An 18,741-nucleotide genomic window follows, 5' to 3' on the forward strand; every position below is an offset into this window, starting at 1 on the left:
AGGGAGGAGAGAGGGAAGAGGAGGAGAGAGGGAGGAGAGAGGGAGGTGAGAGGGAGGAGAGGGAAGAGAGGGGGAGAGAGGGGGAGAGAGGGGAGAGAGGGAGAGAGGGAGACAGGGAGGAGAGAGAGAGGGAGGAGAGAGGGAGAGAGAGGGAGAAAGAGGGAGAAAGAGGGAGAGGGAGAGGGGAGGGGGAGGGGGAGGGAGAAGGGAAGGGGGAGTGGGAGGGAGAGGGAGGAGCGAGAGGGAGAGGGGGGAAGGGGAGAGGAGGGGGAGGAGGAAGGAAAGTTGAGGGGGGACAGAGAGGAAGAGGGAGAGGGGAAGGGGAGGTGGTGATAGGGAGGGAGAGGGAGAGAAGGGGAGAGGGAGGAGAAGGAGAGGGAGAGGGAGTGGGAGAGGGGAAAGGAGGAGAGGGGAGGAAGGAGAGGGAGAGGGAGGAGAGGAAGAAGGAGAGGGAGAGGGGGAGAGGGAGAGGGGAAGGGGAGAGTGGGAAGGAGGAGAGAGACAGGGAAAGGGGGGAGGGAGGAGAGGGAGAGGGAGAAGAGGGAGAAGGAGAGGGAGAGGCAGAGAGGGAGAGGGGGAGAGAGGAGAGGGGAAGGGGAGGGGGAGGGAGGAGAGGGGGAGGGAGGGGAGGGAGAGGGAGAGGGAGGAGAGGGAGAGGGAGAGGGGGAAAGGGGGAGGGAGGAGAGGTAGAGGGAGAAGGAGAGGGAGAGGGGAAGGGGAGGGGGAGGGAGGAAAGGGAGAGGGGAGAGGGGGAGGGGGAGAGGAGGGGGAGAGGAGGAGAGGAGGGGAGAGGAGGGGTAGGGGGAGGGGGCGAGAGAGGTGTGAGGGGGGAGAGAGAGGGGAGAGGAGAGGAGGAGAGGAGAGGGGGAGAGGAGAGGGAGGGGGAGAGGAGGGGGAGAGGAGATGAATGGGGAGCGGAGAGGGGGGATCACACGAGGAGAGGCGGGAGGAGAGTATAGCAGAGGGGGGAGGAGAGGAGGAGAGGGGGGAGGAGAGGAGAGGAGAAGGGGAGGAGAGGAGAGGGAGGGAGAGAAATTTTGGTATGGAGACAGTTTCTGAGGTTTTGCCCCTGCAATTCATGTAAAAGCCAATGTGGCTTACACATTCTGCTTTTATTGGGCATGGTTATGGCAGTTCACAGACTATGATAGGTTAGACTTGTGTTCAGCATCTACTGCTCCCGTATTTCCAAGAGTATTGTTTTCAGTTACCTTTCCTTTTCTTTTCTCTGTGAGAGTGGAAACAGAACACCACATGATTTATTTTCTTATTTTTTTCCATTGGGAAAAAGAATATCAAGGGTTTTTTTTCATATACCTTGTAAATAGAAACAGAAAATTGTCTACAGTTAGGACATGTTATTATAAAATTTTCTGTCACATTTGAGCATCTGTTTTATGATAACAGAAAATGAACTGACAAAAACTAATCAATTTAGATGCTCAGAAACACAAATACACATTTAAATTTTGCTTAAATCATGCACTGTCAACTCACTCTCTGGTGGGGAAAAACTACTTAGACTCTACATAAAAAGACAGATGAAACAATAACATGTTTGTTATTTTAGTAATACTGTCAGTGGAACCATAGAGGTTTAATCTGATACTCATCTCATAATGGAGTTTTGTGCTTGGGCCCTGCTTCTTAAACTTCAGGGTAACCTCTGGGTCACACAAAACCAAGTAATTAATCCCTATAGATATTTAATTGTCTGGTATTCACATCTTTTCTTCAGCTGCAAAATCTTAGGAGTAAAATGTAGCACCGCGAGGAAGGTCCTCAGCTACATTACTAGAATATCAAAGCAACACACACATACCCAGTGAAATTTCACCAGCTCTAATGAGTGTTTGCAGCTGACTTCATTCCCAGAATGCTAATATTCTCATTGTCCAGGATATTGCTTTGTGTCACACAGATATATAAAATTTCCAGTCCAAAACAACAAGCATGAGAAAGGAGATTAATATTCCTCCAAAGAAGTCCAATTAACTGAGCAGCATAATTCATGAACAGTGGCACTGTTAACTTGTGAATTATTAAGTTTCATATGGAGGATAATTTGCAAAGAAAATTGGAAAAAACAAAAATTATTGCTGACATATTTATAGAATTCTGAGAAAACTATCTTATCCCAAAGTAGATAAATCAGGTTCATTTTTGCTTCACCAATTTAATCAGAGAGTTCTAGAACAGAAAAGATGGAATTCTAGTGTAATTGCAAGACAAAGACAAAACTTCCATTCTATCATATGCTCTGAGGAATTGGTGGCTTAAACTGTGTTCTTTGGCATGTTTGTGACCAAGACACTAAACTCAATGAGACACTAATAAAATTATACAGAGCTCAATTAGGTCTTTCACAATGAGATTTTTTTTTTAAATCTTATGATAAATATTTAAATTGGAGAGTAGTACCATCCCTGTTACTTGATCAATTAGAACTAAATCAGAGTCAGGTATAATGGTGAATTACCTGTAAATCAAAAGGCAAGAAGACTGAGGCAGGAGGGTCATGAATTCAAGGCTACACTGGGGTACAAAGTAAAAGAATGTTTTAAAATATCAATTAAAATTAAATTAATGAAAACTATTACAATGAAAAGAAAACAAAACAAAAGTAAGCAAGAAAGTTTGGCAAAAGAATTTTTATTTCCTCACCACTTGAAAATTTCAAAGTGGGAGAGAAGTTTCAGGGAGAAATATCAAAATATTTCTAAAAACTATAAAGTGAATGGGAATGAGGCTCACTGGTAGAGTACTTACAGTGTACAAGGCCCTGGGTATAAGAAAAGAAAAAAGAATAGTAAAAAACAACAAAAAAAACAAACAAACAAACAAAAAAAAAAACGAAGAGTGTTACTGAAGGAAAGAACAGGGTAGGGGAAAATTGTTTTTAAATTTAGGAATTTATTTTTATCTTACAGCAATTGTACAATGAAAATATAAAAAATAGCCTCTGTGACTAAGTAAATTTCTACTGAAATTGGCAGTGTATAAAAATTCTCTCTTACCATAAAAACGCTGAAAGGGGTAAAGAATGCTAAAGCCAAGGGTATGTTATTCTATGTAATTCTTAGCATGTCTATATGGTAAAGTACTATTCCAGTGAGACTACAGATAACATGTGAATTTCTCTTTATGTTAAAATTGTTGCATCAGCTTTGAGTTCCTTTCTTCAGAAGATATTTTGATGAGTGTTATTTTATGCAAAGTATTTACTCCTTAGCAATACTTAATATGTTCTTCTAATGAGATGAAGAAAAATGCTTGTTTCTCTTAAGAAGAGATCATACATTATTCTGATCATTACTGAGCCTGTTTGAAGATGGAAAAAAAAACCATATTAATTCATCAATAGCATTTTTATGTTTTAAAATTAACCATAGAACAAGACTATATTACTAGAAAACAATAAAATATCTACCTCTCTGGGGCTGCAGCTTGACAAGCATAGCAGCTGCAGTTTCTTGGGCCTCTACAGTGTCTTGTTAGTTTTGTATCCATCTTAAATCCTATATAGTCATGCCGTAGTTTCTAGGGCTTTTATGCTGATATGTAAACAATAATTTTTTCCTCATATTTAGATGTATATTTAGATAATTGTTTAAAAACTATCTGATTCTGGGTGTGTGACTCAGCAGGGCAGCACTCTTGTGTGCTGTCTCCAACACAAGGAAAGAGGAAAGAGAAGAAGAAAGATAAACAATAAATATGTTAACCCATTATAACTGTTGTTGATATTAACATGTTTTCTTCTGTTCCTCCATCTCTTTATTTGGAAAAGTAGAGTTTTCAACTTATTGTATTCAGAACAATAATTGCTTTGGGGTATCACAAAGGATCTTTCAGTTAATTTGACTAAGCATGACATATTCATATTGCACCATCCTGACCCTACCCCTGTGACAAAGAGTTCATAGTATTTATATTGTAAAGGTGATGAAAATAATTCTAAATGAAGTAAATTAACACAAGGACTAATGAAGATTAGGTGATTTACCTGAGAAACAATCCAGTATGTTTAATTGCACAAACTTCACCCTCAGCTTGAATCCAAAACTGTTTCCTGTATTGTGAACGTCCTCATTTCATCTTTCCTCCATTGTTATTATCATGAAATAAAAGCTTTTGTCATTTCTCAAACATACTCCTGACATTAACTCTGAAAGCATGTATCCTAAAATGCAAAATGTTCACAATAGCACTACTATCAATTCAGAGCAAGGGATCATTAAAAATAGGATACCATCTATATTCTACTTTGACAGGTGAAATCTTTACTATCTACATCTCACACACATTTCAGATCCCCTTTATTTAACACATCTATAACACACACACACACACACACACACACACAGGGCTGTAAAATATTCACAATATTGCACCTCATTTTAGCTCTGTAAGATACATGTCATGAAAACCTTAAAATTTGTAATCAAAGTAAATTGGTGCCGTTTAAGAATTTATATCTTCACCTTGATACTAATTATACAGATTTCTACTAATAGGTTATGGCTATGCAATAAACCCTAGCTAATCCTCTCTATTCTCACAAACCACTACTTTTCCCTAGAAAGACAGCCCAACATTTACCACCTTAGTCCCCAAGCCCAGGGAATAGGGGCACTGACTCTTCATTAGCTTCTTCAAGCTGATTATGGGCTTTGAGATATTAGAAGAGGAGTGGGTGGAAGAGTAAATTGATAAGCCTCCGATGCTGTGTCTTCACTGCATCCAGATGGAATTCCCGGACCTCAGAGGTTTGAGCAGGTCTGCCCAGCTTGCTTGTTGAGTAGATACACCAAGGCTGATCATTCCGCAATATACAATTCTCAAAACAAATTTTAGTATCAAGATAGTTTTTTTTAAGAGGGCTGACATTTTATTAAGGATGTTGGTTTTAACTGCTTTTCATTTTTCCCACTCTTTTATTGAATATAATATTTACATTTAAAATTTTATCCCCTTACCACATTCCCCCCACCACCCAGGAACCCCTTATCCCATCCCCCTCCTCCTGCTTCTAAGAGGGTGTTTACCCACCTACCCCCCAATCCCCCTCCCCACCCTCAGATTCCCCCCACCCCCACTCGGTGCTCAGCCTTCAAGGTACCAATGACCTCGTCTCCCACCTCTGCCCAACAAGGCCATCCTCCCTTACATATACAGCTGGAGTCATGTGTCTCTCCATATGTGCTCCTAGGCTGGTGGTTTAGACGCTGGGGAGCTCTGGCTGGTTGGTATTGTTGCTCTCCTCATGGGGCCACCAACCCTTAAGGCTCCTTCAGTTTACTCTCTAACTTCTCCATTGGGAACCTTTGGTCAGATTAATGGTTAGCTTCGAGTATCTGTCTCTGGGTATGTCAGACTCTGGGGGACCTCTAAGGAGACAGCCTTATCAGGCTGCTGTCAGCTTTCCCTTCCTGTCATCCATATCATCGTCTATTTTTGGTGACTGCACATGGAATGAAACCCAGGTGGAATGGTCTCCATACAACCTCTCCTTCAGATTCTGTCCCACACTTTGTCTCCATATTTGCTCCCTTGGGTATTTAGTTACTCCTTCTAAGAAAGACCTAGGCATCCTCACTTGTTCTTTCTTCTTCATGAGCTTCATGTCATCTGGTAGTTGAATCTTTGTTGTTTCAAACTTTTGGGCTAATCTCTGCTTATCAGTGAGTAAATACCATGTGTGTTCTTTTGTGATTGGGTTACCTCACTCAGGATGATATTTTCTAGTTCCATCCATTTACCTAAGAATTTCTCGAATTCATTATTTTTAAAGCTGAGTAATATTCCATTATGTAAATGTACCACATTTTTTGTATCCATAAGTAGAGGGAGTGTCCAGGTGTTCAGAAGTCTCTAAAAATTGGCTAAGTTTTAGAAGCTATGCTTTGTGCTTCCCACAATTATAGTTAACTCAGTCATTCTGGATTTCTGACAGGGTTAAAAACTTATAGCCTCATAGCCAATCCTGGCTATTTACCTTGAGAGAAAAGATTTGAGTGGATGGTCATCAGCTGACATTCATCCTAAAGCCAGGTTCAGAACTAAATGTTTTAGTTAGGATAGATGACAGAGGTTCTGGTTAGTCAACAAAATGATGGACTGGGTATTAGGACTATCTTGTACCTCACTGGTACAAATCGGCATAATTATGCTCTAATTGTATTTTGAGAGAAAAGTTTCATTTTAACAGGAAGGGTGATATATAGGAGGAGCTAAGGTGGGAGGAGTACTGAGAGGAAGAGAAGGAGTAAGAAGAGGAGGAGAAGAAGGAGAGGAGAAGCTAGGTGATGAGAGAAAGAGAGGGAAGACAGGGAGTCAGATGTTCATGTATCTCCACCAGTCAAAGATAGTTGTTATATCTAGGTTGAGTAGTGGATTACACCTCTGATTGAACAATACCAAACTTATAAAGCCTATGATTAACATTTTTTAAAAAATGTATAAATGCAAAAAGGAAAAGGGGGCATGGGATAGGGATTTTCTAAGGGGGGAATGGGGAAAGGGGATGGCATCTAAAGTGTAAATAAAATATCTAATAAAAAATGGGAAAAAAGGTACATGTCATGATTACCTTTTGTGAAATAATGATATTCAAATAATATTCAGTATATATAAAGTAGTGATATTAGCAATTTAACCAAGAAAAACTTTGATTCTTTGAGAACTATATTATCTGCAAAGTCCAAAAAAATATTAAATAAGAAAAACTAAATTACTTTCATTTAAATTTTACAGTTTTAAGTCTATCATCCTGAAGGCTAAATTCAGTGTCCAAATATTTGTCAATAGAGAACATAAATTTATTTATCATAAAATCACAACTTACTCAATGTCATTTTCCAATAAATCTAGGCATTTTAATTATCAAGTTCATTCAATGCTTAAGTGCTATATTTGTAGTTAAAACAATTAGCCCTTAGTAAGGATGCTATATTTCCATTTCTAATTGTCTTTTATTCATTAAGAATCTAATATCTATTCAAATATTTTTTACAAATTGAAATAGATCCAAGACACATAACAAAGACACAGGAGAAATCAAGTAATTTCATTTCAGGAGAAATCAAGTAATTTCTTGATGCTATTTTTTTTTATAAAAGTTATCCTGAACTGAAGCAGCAAATACACTTGGACATTTTTCAAACCAGAATTTAATGTCAAAGGTTATTATATGAACTTTTAAACATCAAGTTAGAAAACATATATTTTACCTTTTATAGAAGAAAAGATGTTAAAAATTTCAAATTAATTTATACAATTTTTCATTACTTTAACAATATTATCACTGTATAAATCATATTTAAAATCAAATTCTAATGTAAAAACCCAGATTCAATCCAAAACACCATGAAAAATGAAGGCATATATAAATACATGCCTACCTACATATACATACATACACACATACATACATACACACATACATACATACATGCATACATACATAAAACCTTTCCTGAAATTATTGTAAACAGCAAACAAGAGCTGCTGCAGGAATAAAGGCAATTAAGTTACAGTTATTTTGTGTGATGTGTATTTTCTCTGCTTATAATCACATAAGAAGGGAAAATACCCAAGAAATTGCATTAAAATGAACATTATCCAAGTTACTATTTCCAAGAGACCTTCACTAAGCTTTATGTGATGCCTTTTCCAGTAACTAAATGATGACAACACATATAATGACATGCTAAGATGATGTAATGATTAATGGGTTGAAAGGAAGAGGAGAATGTGAGTCACAGACAAAGATACATTTTCAGGACAGAGCAAAGGCTATATTGAATTAAGGGTCTGTGATTTAATAACCATCATTCTTGAAGCTTACAAGAAAACCTTAGCATAAGAAAATGGGAAAATATTTGCTGATGAAGTCACTGGACCCAAACTTGATTTTGTTTTAATTCAGAGGGAAGAGATATATACATACACATACACATACACACACACACACACACATACACACACACACACACACATACACATACACATACATACTATACAGCAGCAGTAGCAATAGTGATGATAGTGTGGTAAGTTTGAGCAAAAATAGTCCCCTGTGAAATGGGCCAGAAATGGAAGAAGACATACTTTACTTGAAAACATTGAGAAGTCAGACCAGGAATGTAGGAAATAAAATCTTTCTACTAAAATGAACCTTTGATGATATTTTTACAACCTTGAAATGGCTCTGGGATGTTGTAGAATTTGTATTTAAATAATCCCTGGAATAGGAAGACTTGAAGAAAAAGTGACATCAGAATGAACAGCTATGTTTCTATCAATGTATCCTGAAAAGACTAAAATTTTTGGATATTCCTAATATACATTTCTCAAATGAAGACACATAGATTACTATGAATTTTCCTAGAGGTTGTTACATCCTAGGGCTATTTCTTCTATTTGATGTTTATTAAAATGATATAATATAGGGCCCAAACAGCCTAATTAATTATTATTAAATATAAAATATTGAAACTAAGTATATGCCATGTGCCCAGTGAACTTAGCCTAACTCCTAACGTAATTGTGCTGATGTGATGGAATTTTCTATGAATACCCTCCCTCGCTGACACAGGCATTCCACAGCTGAACTTAATCAACTGTCAGCTCTCACTCCCCTCCTCATTGTTGACTCCCTTGAGTTACATGAAGAACAGTTCTATTCTAACCTGTTTTAATATATTTTGAAAATACCATAATTTTTAGATCCCATGTCACAGATACTTGAACATAGTAAGTTCTTAAACAAATGTGTAAGTATATAGAAAATGCAAATACAATATTTTCAGACTCTGAAAATCTTTTTGGTGATTCAAACCCCAGGACTATTTAAATTTGTTTAAACTTTGACACAAAATAAATTGTGGTAATTTATAAAGATTAATACTTTAGTATTCACAGTCCTGATGTCAAGGATCCTGGATAAAGATGCCCATATTGCTGGTGTCAGACAAGAATGTGCTCTGGTTCACTAGTGATGTCTTCTGTCTGCTTTAACACGGGAAAGAAAGTTGAAAATTCAAGGTCACTAGCCCCATGTGTGACCTTCCAAAGTAATCATCTTTATAAGGCCACATCTCGTATTTAATATTTATTTATTTATTTATTTATTTGCTTAGTTTTAGTTTTTTTGAGACAGGGTCTTGCTATATAGCCCTGGCTGGCCTCAAACACACAGAGATCTGCCTCGTGAGTGATGAGATTAGAGGCATGAGCCACCATCACCTAGCCTAAGGTTCCATCTCTTAATCGCATCACTTTCAGAACTAGGTTTGATATAGAAATTTTTCTGAGACACTCAGATATTTATGAAGTGATAAGTAGTCTGAATTAAACAGTTATTACTAAAATAAATCCCACAATATGTTAGTAACACTTCATTGTTAATTGTTCTAACCTTAAAAAGATATGATAAGTAGACATTTCTGAGCACATATTTGTTTTGCACACCCACCTAAGATAAAAATATGTGTTGGTGTGTGTATGTGTGTGTATGTGTGTCTGTGTCTGTGTGTGTTTACATAGAAATATCCTTATTAACTGTTATAACTTGAATTGATATTTTTGTGCATTAAAATAATGCAAAGCAATGATGGCCTTAAAAGAGGAAAAACCATCTGGCATATTCAAAACTATTTGTAATTAAAAAATGATTCACTTGCATTTAAATGTATTCTGCATCTTTAAAATAAGTGTGTAAATTTTCTATTCATTGTAGTGAACTAGGCCTGCAGTCACAATAATCGGCTTGTGCAGTCAGTATTTTGAACTGAGTCCATATCAATAGAATGTAACTTTATAAGATCAAATTACTGTCACTGAATCATAACAGTATTGGAATACAGTATACTTTATTAAATTGTGTCTAGTTTTATTAAATACAAACAAATAGTAATGAAATGATATAAACTCAGATAGAGAGAGAAAAATAAAACTCATATTCCAAAAGCATATAAAGACATTTCTTAGAACATTTCATGGATAAAAACAATCTTAAAAAGTAAGTTCATAAAATCATTAATTGCAGGAATTAATCGTCTTCAGAAAATTCACCTTCTATTCCAGGAATAGTTTATTTTCCATTTTCATCTCCACATCAGCCATTCTGCCTCCAGAAATGCTATCATAAACATGAATAATGCTTGAAAGCTAAGCCAAATTCTGTAATATCCACAAAGCTCCATGCATTTGTACCACATTGGGCATGCTTCCTGATCCCACTCATAGAGCTGGAAATGGACTGGTAAAACTACAAATCTCACTGCGTGCCCTCACTTAAAACTTATGGTCATGATGTACATCCACTATCAAATGAGTAATAAAACTTTGTATATTTATAAAGGAGAGATAGTAGAATACAAATGAAATTAAAGTAGAGAAGGCGTCTTCTTTGGAACAAACAGGTTGATACAAGGCATAGAATTATGTGGATAAAAAAATCAGGGGTGAGAGGAAGACTCAACCAAAATGAAGAGTGCACGGGCAAACTATCTTGGAACTTATAATCTTGTAATCAAAGTAAAAATATAGTAAGAGAAGATAGTAGGTCAGACATAAGAGAAGGAGGTATGAAATTTTAAAAGAGGGTAGGGGGACAGGGAGGTGGAGGAAAGGACTAGTTACAGGTGCATTAATCAAAAATCAATGCTCTAGGAAGAAGTTTTATTTAAAAAAAAGTAGTCTGTAAGCTGATTTAAAACACAGTTTGAAAGGACTTTGAATGAAGTATCACACATTGGTGAATAATGCTTTCCGTAGAGTGAATTTATTATTAAATGCATATAATCTAGGGGCCATGTAGGAATTATTTTCTACAAGACATTGGTAGAAGATAATAATAATCCCAAAGGTATGCAGGATGTTGCCACAGTTCTTGATTCTCAAACAAACAAGCAGAAAGATCATATTTCTGAAGTCACCATAAACATTGATTTCAGGATGCAGAGAAATCAAGTTTGAACTCACCAAGAAATGTTCCTGCTGGCTAGATTACAGAGTGCTACTGGGTGTTGTGGAGGCTACCAGGGAACCCATAAGTGTCAGTGGCCTTAAATTGTGGCTGCTTTCTTCTTACTCTGCTGACTGCCCAGGCACTCTGAGATACAGAGTCTATTCAGGTCCTCCAGTTTCTTCATAATCTGAGGTATTTCCTGAGCAATTCTGTAAGACAGTATTACTATTTGTTTCTTATTGGAATAGTTTATCAATTTGCAAGTAGGTTCTTATTTATTGTTACTTAAAAAAGCATCTATCTCACATCTCTTGGGAGTTACTTTGTGCCTATGTTCTATTTTCTATAAAAATATTAAGAAGAATTGGTACTTGCTGCTGTAGCTTTTTCTCTTTCCAATACCTTCAGACTTCTTCACATCATACCACTTAGCATGTATGTAACTGTGTTCCCGACACTCTTGATTCTTCTATCCTTCTTGCTAAATATGCCATTTAAAAGATATTTTCCATTTCATTCATCCAGTTTTACAAACTTCAATAATACTTTTTAAAATTTATAATTTTATGTTTAAACCACAGAAAATTTCCATTACTGCACTTAGAGTGTCTTTTTATAACAGACCCACTCCTGCTACAATCCACATATGTACTGGCTTAGTCTAAGTCACCATTGTATCACGCCTGAGTCTTCCTGATTCTATTTAGCCAATGTCAACCTATTCTTTTTACATATTAGACAGAGTATGTCATTACTCTTCTTAAAACTATGTGTCCATTTCCTAAATCATTCTGTGACAAGTTCTTGTTCTGCTACTAAGATCCACAAGACCTTGAATCAATCAACCATGAAATACATTTTTACATAGCTAACCCATCTACAATGTTCCAACTGCAACATCCTCCTCATCCCTCCAACACTACAGACATGCTGCTGCTGTCCCACAGCTTCTTGTTTACAAATTTTGTGATGGATATGTCTACCTTGGTTTGCTTTCTTATGCCCACATAGTGTTACTTTATTACCACCTACAAATCCAAACCTATGAACTCATGGTGCACCTTCCTGGGTTGATTGACTTCTAGCTACCATACTCTTTTAATCATCTACCATCATGCATGTGGACATAGAAGCAATCATTTTTTAAAATTTAGTGTTCTTGAAAACTAGCTTTCTTCAGGACAAGATATCACTGACTCTAAGCATTTGTTGAAACCAGTGATTTAGATAATTCAACTGTGATCAGCTTTAGTTGGTCAGCATAGTATTAACAAACACGGCATTGAATATTCTAAGGGCTTGGTAATATTTTCAATGAGTGGATGAATTATGGGGGCCAGAATAATTGAAGCAAAAGTTTTATCTTACCAATGAGAAGAAGCCAAACAATACAACACAGCAAACAACATAACAGAAAATAAAATATAAGACATTTGAACACATGGGGATATAGTTTAATCCCTTGGGAAACATGGTGAAAAGCCATGTTGTTTGATATATTGAAACAAAATGTGTGTGTGTGTGTGTGTGTGTGTATGTGTGTGTGTGTGTGTTATGCAGATATCACTTCCACAACCTCACTCTTAAACATTAATTGCCAATTTGTTGCATTTAAAACTTTCAGAATTTATTCAGGACACTCAAACTAAATTGAAAAAACCAAACTGCTACCATGGATCTTTCTATGTGATAAAGCAATCATGAGTAAATGATCTTTTAACTACAATCAATATCCATTGTGATTCTCCCAACATCCTACCCATATCTGTGACTGAGAAAGCATCCTAACAGTATCTGACAATACAATTAGACTCCATATATTTTTTAAAAAAATACAAAGGAGGAAGGAAGAGGGAGAGAGAGAGAGAGACAGAGAGAGAGAGAGAGAGAGAGAGAGAGAGAGAGAGAGAGAGAGAAGAAAATAACTGAGCCAGTCTTAAGGTCTGCAAATGTAATTATCCTATTTCTCAAACTATCTGAACTCCACACAGGATGGGAGGAACAAGACAACCCCCATGTCTCCAACCAAGGGGTAGACCAGGACCATATTTCAAAGGACTTAATGTAAAGACAGACAACTCCTCTCTTTAGATCTGAAGAGATTTTGAAAACTGATGTGAAGAAGTATGTCACAAATTCTTTGTATCTTCAGTGCAGGAGGCCTGGAAGAGCTGTTTGGAGGAGATCAGAAAGGGGACAGACTCAAAATAAACAGATCAGAAAGCCAATGTTAACGCCAGAGGACAGAAAAAAATCTACTACTAAACTGTGCTATGAACAGAGAAAGCACATTTGAAAGTCATTTGGAATTTGTGTCATTTGATCATAGCTGCGTTTAGAAGGCAAAGATTATACTGAGTTCCGAAGTCTGAGAGACTGGCAGTGTAATAACCTTAATTTGGCAGCCTGGGAGGAGAGGCAGACTTATTATTCAATAAATATTCATGAAAACTCTACTTTGCACTAGGAACTGAGCTAAAACCACTACGGATTGAAAGATGAATAAGCCATAATCTCTTCCCTTAAGTATCTTGCAGTGTAGCAGGCAATGGGTGAAATAATAGGAAAAATGGGATTTTAGAGTGAATTTGAGTTGCTACGAGAGCCCACTGGAATACATATGTGCTACAGGAAAGAGAAACGTGGAACTAAAAGTACTTTGGCTTTATTTTCCCATTGATTTTTTTCTTTTTTTATTTTATTTTATTTTATTTTTTTATTAGATCTTTCATTTACACTTCAGATACCATCCCATTTCCCCATTCCCCCCCCTTAGAAAACCCCTATCCCATGCCCCCTTTTCATTTTGCATTTATACATTTTTTTAAGAAATGTTAATCATAGGCTTTATAAGTTTGGTATTGTTCAATCAGAGGTGTAACCCACTACCAAACCTAGATATATCAACTATCTTTGACTGGTGGAGATACATGAACATCTGCTTCCCTGTCTCCCCCCTCTATCTCTCTTTCATCACCTAGCTTCTCCTCTCCTTCTTCTTCTCCTCTTCTTACTCCTTTTCTTCCTCTCAGTACTCCTCCCACCTTAGCTCCTCCTACACATCACCCTTCCTGTTAAAAGGAAACTTTTCTCTCAAAATACAATTAGAGCATAATTATGCCTATTTGTACCAGTGAGGTACAAGATAGTCCTAATACCCAATCCATCCTTTTGTTGACTAACCAGCACCTCTGTCATCTATCCTAACTAAAACACTTAGTTCTGAACCTGGCTTTTTCCTTGGCTTTAGGATGAATGTCAGCTGATGACCATACACTCAGATCTTTTCTCTCAAAGTAAATAGCTATAAGTTTTCAACCCCATCAGAAATCCAGAATGACTGAGTTGACTATAATTGTGGGAAGCACAAAGCATAGCTTCTAAAACTTAGCCAATTTATAGAGACCTCTGAACACCTGGACACTCGCTCTACTTCAAAACGTTGGAGCATCTGTTCTTCTGCCTTCTGGCCCAGGATCATCTGACAGACCTTAGTGCTGCAGAATTATTAAGGGCTGATTACTCTGTCTAGGCAGATATAATCAGTCGACTATTCTGCAAGTGTGTCCTTTTCTGGACAGTAATTTGTCTGTAGAAGGAAAGTGGCAATTCTTGCCTAGTGGCTGTCTCACCACAACTGGAGTAACTCCAAGGATGCTCAATTTCTTCTTAGAATTTAACATAGGAAGCTGTCCGGAGCAGACAGGTCTCTAATGAAAATGAACATTAATACTGAAATGTTTGTCATGTCAATTCTAAGGATTTCTGATGCTTTGAAAACCAGCTATCCATGTAAGGTAATCTGGACTGTTGCCTGTTAACTCCACTCAGCTATTTCTAAATAAAACATAGAGAACACCCTTATAATAAACTCCAAGTCATGAATTTGCTATAGTCCCTTAACTCACAGGCTGACCATCTCAAATCAGTTAAAAAAGTTAAAGAAGGACTGGGTCTAAGCTTTGTATTCCTAAGTGTGTTATACTGGTACAATGCCTATGAGAGTAACAATATTCATCTCACTCTTATATCACTAAGAAGCTCATGCCAATGAAAACCTTAAAATTTGTAAACAAAGTAAATTGGTGCCATTTAAGAATTTATATCTTCATCTTGATATTAATTATACAGATTTCTACTAATAGGTTATGGCTATGCAATAAACCCTAGCTAATCCTCTCTATTCCGACAAAACCACTACTTTTCCCTAGGGAGACAGCCCAACATTTACCACCTTAGTCCCCATGCCCAGGGAATAGGGGCGCTGACTCATCATTAGCTTCTTCAAGCTGATTATGGGCGTTGAGATATTAGAAGAGGAGTGGGGGGGGAGAGCAAGTTGACAATCCTCTGATGCTGTGTCTTCGCTGTCTCCAGATGGAATTCACGGACCTCAGAGGTTTGAGCAGGTCTGCCCAGCTTGCTTGTTGAGTAGATACACCAAGGCTGATCATTCTGCAATATATAATTCTCAAAACAAATTTTAGTATCAAGATAGTTTTTTTTTTTAAAGAGGGCTGACATTTTATTAAGAATGTTGGTTCTAACCGCTTTTCTATTTTTCCCCTCTTTTATTGGATATAATATTTACATTTCAAATTTTATCCCCTTACCATATTTCCCCCACCACCCAGGAACCCCTTATCCCATCCCCCCTCCTCCTGCCTCTATGAAGGTGTTACCCACCTACCCCCAGCCTCCCTCCCCACCCTCAGATCCCCCCCCCCTCAGTGCTCAGCCTTCAGGGTACCAATGATCTTGTCTCCCACCTATGCCCAACAGGGCCATCCTCCCCTACATATACAGCTGGAGTCATGTGTCTCTCCCTATGTGCACCTGGGCTGGTGGTTTAGACCCTGGGGAGCTCTGGCTGGTTGGTATTCTTGCTCTCCTCACAGGGCCACCAGCCCGTATGGTTCACGGTTCCCTCAATTTACTCTCTAACTCCTCCATTGGGAACTTTGATCAGATTAATGGATAGCTGTGGGTATCTGTCTCTGGGTATGTCCGACTCTGAGAGACCTCTAAGGAGACAGCCTTATCAAGCTGCTGTCAGCTTTCCCATCCTGACATCCCTATCAGCGTCTATTTTTGGTGACTGCCTATGGAATGAATACCCAGACACAATGGTCTCCCTACAACCCCCCCTTATGATTCTGACCCACACTTTGTCTCCATATTTGCTCCCTTGGTTATTTAGTTACTCCTTCTAAGAAAGACCTAGGCATCCTCACTTGTTCTTTCTTCTTCATGAGCTTCGTGTCTTCTGGTAGTTGAATCTTTGTTGTTTCAAACTTTTGGGCTAATCTCCGCTTATCAGTGAGTAAATACCATGTGTGTTCTTTTGTGATTGGGTTACCTCACTCAGGATGATATTTTCTAGATCCATCCATTTACCTAAGAATTTCTCAAATTCATTATTTTTAATAGCTGAGTAATATTCCATTGTGTAAATGTACCACATTTTTTGTATCCATTCCTCTGTTGAAGGGCATCTAGGTTCTTTCCAGCTTCTGGCTATTATAAATAGGGCTGCTATGAACATAGTGGAGCATATGTCTTTGTTATTTGTTGAGGCATTTTCTGGGTATATACCCAGAAGTGGTATAGCTGGGTCCTCAGGTAGTGCTATGTCCAATTTTCTGAGGAACCGCCAGACTGACTTCCAAAGTGGTTGTACCAGCTTGCAACCCCACCAACAATGCAGGAGTGTTCCTCTTTCTTCACATCCTCGCCAGCATCTACTATCACCTGAGTTTTTGATCTTAGCCATTCTGACTGGTGTGAGGTGGTATCTCAGTGTTGTTTTGATTTGCATTTCCCTGATGACTAAGGATGTTGAGCATTTCTTAAGGTGCTTCTCGGCCATTCGAGTTTCCTCAGTTGAGAATTCTTTGTTTAGCTCTGTACCCCATTTTTTAATGGGGTTATTTTGTTGTTTGGTGTCTAATTTCTTGAGTTCTTTGTAAATATTAGATATTAGCCCCCTATCAGATGTAGGATTGGTAATGATCTTTTCCCAATCTGTTGGTTGCCGTTTTGTCTTGTTGACAGTGTCCTTTGCCTTACAGAAGCTTTGCAATTTGATGAGGTCCCATTTGTCGATTCTTGATCTTAGAGCATAAGCCATTGGTGTTCTGTTCAGGAACTTTTCCCCTGTGCCTAGGTATTCGAGGGTCTTCCCCAACTTCTCTTCTAATATTTTCAGTGTACCTGGCTTTATGTGAAGGTCCTTTATCCACTTGGAGTTGAGCTTTGTGCAAGGAGATAAGAATGGATTAATTTGCATTCTTCTACATGTTGACCTCCAGTTGAGCCAGCACCACTTGTTGAAAATGCTGTCCTTTTTCCACTGGATGAATTTAGCTCCCTTGTCAAATATCAAGTGACCATAGGTATGCGGGTTCATTTCTGGGTCTTCAATTCTGTTCCATTGATCGTCCTTTCTGTCTCTGTACCAATACCAAGCAGTTTTTATCACTACTGCTCTGTAGTACAGTTTGAGGTCCGGAATGGTGATTCCCCCAGAGGTTCTTTTATTGTTGAGAATAGTTCTCGCTATCCTAGGTTTTTTGTTATTCCAAATGAATTTGTAAATTGCTTTTTCTATCTCTATGAAGAATTGATTTGGAATTTTGATGGGTATTGCATTGAATCTGTAGATTGCTTTTGGCAGGATAGCCATTTTTACTAAATTAATCTTGCCAATCCAGGAGCATGGGAGATCTTTCCATCTTCTGAGATGTTCTTCAATTTCTTTCTTGAGAGACTTGAAGTTCTTGTGATACAGATCTTTCACTTGCTTTGTTAGATTCACTCCAAGATAATTTATTTTATTCGTGGCTATTGTGAAGGGTGTCATTTCCCTGATTTCTTTCTCTGCCTGTTTATCCTTTGAGTAGAGGAAGGCTACTGATTTGTTTGAGTTGATTTTATATCCAGCCACATTGCTAAAGTTGTTTATCAGGTTTAGGAGTTCTCTGGTGGAAGTTTTAGGTTCACTTAAGTATACTATCATGTCATCCGCAAATAGTGAAATTTTGACTTCTTCCTTTCCTATTTGTATCCGTTTGACTTCCTTTTGTTGTCTAATTGCTCTAGCTAAGACTTCCAGTACTATATTGAATAGGTAAGGTGAGAGTGGGCAGCCTTGCCTAGTCCCTGATCTTAGTGGGATTGCTTCCAGTTTCTCTCCATTTAGTTTGATGTTGGCTACTGGCTTGCTGTATATTGCTTTTACTATGTTTAGGTATGGGCCTTGAATTCCTCATCTTTCCAAGACTTTTACCATGAAGGGATGTTGAATTTTGTCAAATGCTTTCTCAGCATCTAGTGATAAAAATATGGAACGCTTCACGAATTTGCGTGTCATCCTTGCGCAGGGGCCATGCTAATCTTCTCTGTATCGTTCCAATTTTAGTATATGTGCTGCCGAAGCGAGCACCATTGATTTTTTTCTAAGTCTAACAAATGTTTTCCCTTTTATATTAGCAGCAGTGTGATCATCACTAGCATGAAGCTTACAGATACAAAGATTGTGAAGAAGTTGTTTTTAAAAATTATACTGCACCTCTTCTTGGTCTGCATTTCACCATAGATGTAATTATGGAAGATCAGACTCTGGAGAAAAAAACACTTGCAAATGAAGGAGAGAAAACTGTCTATGATGAGAAAGATGGAGAGAGAGAGAGAGAGAGAGAGAGAGAGAGAGAGAGAGAGGAAGCAAAATAAAATAAAAGGAAAGGAAAAGAAGGAAAAGAAAAGAA

The 18,741-nt window shown here is 37.9% G+C and overlaps 1 non-coding gene across 1 annotated transcript; it reads right to left on the bottom strand.

The window, feature by feature from the left end:
- Positions 1-18,312: 18,312 nt before the first annotated feature.
- Positions 18,313-18,419, bottom strand: LOC117721136 (U6 spliceosomal RNA). Its single transcript, XR_004608398.1, has one exon. It is a non-coding gene; the product is annotated as a U6 spliceosomal RNA (small nuclear RNA).
- Positions 18,420-18,741: the final 322 nt, after the last annotated feature.

The sequence above is a fragment of the Arvicanthis niloticus genome, chromosome 15 (genome assembly GCF_011762505.2).
Source record: "Arvicanthis niloticus isolate mArvNil1 chromosome 15, mArvNil1.pat.X, whole genome shotgun sequence".
In the NCBI taxonomy this organism is placed as follows: Eukaryota; Metazoa; Chordata; class Mammalia; order Rodentia; family Muridae; genus Arvicanthis; species Arvicanthis niloticus.